We start from the raw sequence: 2771 nt of genomic DNA on the forward strand, positions 1-2771 counted from the left end.
GTTTTGTTTGCTGTGAATGCTGTATGATGAGATATAGTCAGGATTTCATCAGATTATAAATCTCATCACTTTCCCTTGGGGCATTTGTAATATAATGTGCTACCAAGGATCAATACAATCTTTATTAACTATGTTTTTTATCTATTTTATCTATGTTCGTGTTAACCCTGACCGGCCATTCCGGTCAGTTCTATTTTCCTGTATAAATAAATTAGTGTTATATGAAAACGTTTTGTTATACAGACGTACCTAGAGCCTTGAGTTTTGGCTAGAGATTGAGAGCCTTGAGTTTTGGCTAGAGATAGAGAGCCTTGAGTTTTGGCTAGAGATAGAGTCAGTGAGACTATAATTAGACTTTGAGTAGAGTAATCTCGGGACCTAGATTTATTACATGTATACCAATAACAGGAATAGTATATACTAATAACATGAATAGTATATACTAATAACAGGTATTGTTTATACCAATAACAGGAATGGTTTATACCAATGACAGGAATAGTGTATACCAATAACATGAATAGTTTACCAAAGCTGCATTGAACCTTCTCACAAACAATTCTTAAGAATATCCGAAATAAAAATTTTAAAAAATAATCTAAAAGGGTATATGTATGTTTATGCATTCAAAGATTATTTTAAGTCTATCAAGGAAGTTTCTGGGACAAATCCTCCGATCACAATCATTTCAGTTTTACTGAATTTAAAGAAAGGTGACACCTTGACAGCACGTTTAGTACAAGTATTCAATGTGTGAATTTCTGAATTCATAATGCACAAGCACAATAATACAGCATTTAATTTCCTATTAACTGTGTGGTGACATACAACAAGAAAACTTTCAAACTTGATAAGTTTACAGTCCTGCATCTTAATATCGCAATCACTTTGTAATATGTGCAATAAATTGCCTTTATAATTTATTTGATTTAAAATATATTTACTCTGGATCAAGATTTAAGTAAAAACTGTCAAAATCAACAATTATTCCATTATCAAAACTATATTTACAGAAGAAGAAGTTCATACATTGACATCCAATTGATAGGACCTTCACAGAAAAGAAATTTACGGATACTAGGCATTTGGGCCCATCTTCTATTTTATTTGTGAACGTGTTCTCTTTGTATGTATTATAAAACAAAACATCCCAGGTATATCCCAGGTAGCTAAAGGTTCAAGACTACCATAGTAGCACCTAAATATAACAATTTTTAAATTGAATATTTATTTATTAAGAGACTGTAAACATAATTTTAAGTGGCCCTCCATTTCTAGAGTGGGGTTTCAGATTCACTCTTTAGGTCTTTGTCAGATAAAAAATAAAAATGTAATATCCTAAATTTTTCCAGCTGAAATTTAATCATTTTCAATTCTGGTAACTCTGCTTACAAATTTGAAGTTAAGATAGAAAAACATCAATATCTTTATCCAGATAGAAGTTTGAAGAGTACCCTTGTGAATCAGACAATGATATATCACTCTGTAAATTGCGGGTCTCTTGAAAAAAACACCCTCCTTCCCCCTCTCCTCTATCCGCAACTATAAAACGCAATTCAAACTGCAATCTGTAACAAAACTTCTAAAATATGCTTGAACATGGCATCTTGGTTCACAAGTACTCAAAAGTTAAGTATAGGCTTTTTTAAAAATCTAACAACTATTCATATAAGGAAATTCTTACTATCTTTAAAGTTTTTGAACAAAGATGTAGAGATAAGAAACTAGAACTAGTGCAGAGTAATCAGTTCCTTTCTATAACCATAGGAATATTGGAAGTAGGGCTGGGCAAGCTATGACTTTGTTCTAGCTGTTTTGTTAACAGTTTGTTAAAACCATATCTTTTTTTGGCAGCCATTTATTTTTGGTAATGCTCGTTTCTTTAACGATATTTTCAGTTTTTCAAAAGCTGTTTGTTAACGAACTCAATAGTATTAACCACAACTAAGTTAGAAATAATTAATGGTGCTAGCCATCATTTCATGCAAAAATAGCTGGAAAATTTAAAGACAACAATAAAATTCATGAAAATGAAAAAAAATTCTATAATTCAACAAATAAGCAAGGTAAAATCAGAAATGGCATTTACAAATTAATACAAAGAATTATTCTGAATTTTGTGCAATTTTTAGCAAAAAAAAGTTGCAGTTTTTTTAAAAACATTTATTTAATTTTTTTGACAATCTGGAATTTTTTTCAAAAAGGGCTATATCCATTACTTTAAAATTTAAAAACAAATGACAGTTTATGCCATTCATTATCAGACTCTTCTGTTAATTTACTAAAACCTCTTTTTTGTTAACAGAACTTTTCCCAGTCCTAGTTGGAATTTACCATTTTCTTACTTGTTGTCAGTTGGGTTGTGGATGTAGGGTTTTCCATTATAAACTGTAGCTCCTGTACATATTAAATAAATGACAAACTTAAAACATTAATATACATTAATATTTTGTGTTACTTTGTTTGTTTAGGATTATAAGAAAAGTCTAGATATCTGAAACTTTATAGTTTTAAGGTGTTAAAAGTAAGAGTGATAAAGCTGAAATCTAAACCCTATTTTCACACAATCTGATCTTTTGCAATGTTTAATGATATCCTAAATTTTGTTTGTAATACTACTGACCAAACTTGCCAAAAGCATTACGATCAATTTGTGATACAAACCTTACATTAACATTTACTCACAGAATAGTTTTAGTTATTAAATACTTTAGTTAGTTGGGTATTAATACAAACAAAATGATTAAGTGGCTCCAAGATGCAGGAAGTGA

General features: G+C 30.0%; 1 long non-coding RNA gene across 2 annotated transcripts; it reads right to left on the reverse strand.

Moving 5' to 3' along the window:
• Window positions 1-665: 665 nt before the first annotated feature.
• On the reverse strand, window positions 666-2419 carry LOC111698809 (uncharacterized). 2 transcript variants are annotated; one of them, XR_002764624.1, is made up of 3 exons: window positions 2346-2419; window positions 1030-1198; window positions 666-697 (listed from the first exon to the last, which is right to left on the reverse strand). It is a non-coding gene; the product is annotated as an uncharacterized LOC111698809 (long non-coding RNA). The 2 variants fall into 2 exon arrangements; XR_002764623.1 differs by lacking the exon at window positions 666-697 and having other exon boundaries at window positions 908-1198; window positions 2346-2418.
• Window positions 2420-2771: the final 352 nt, after the last annotated feature.

This window comes from Eurytemora carolleeae, unplaced genomic scaffold (assembly GCF_000591075.1).
Source record: "Eurytemora carolleeae unplaced genomic scaffold, Eaff_2.0 scaffold328, whole genome shotgun sequence".
NCBI classification, from domain to species: domain Eukaryota; kingdom Metazoa; phylum Arthropoda; class Copepoda; order Calanoida; family Temoridae; genus Eurytemora; species Eurytemora carolleeae.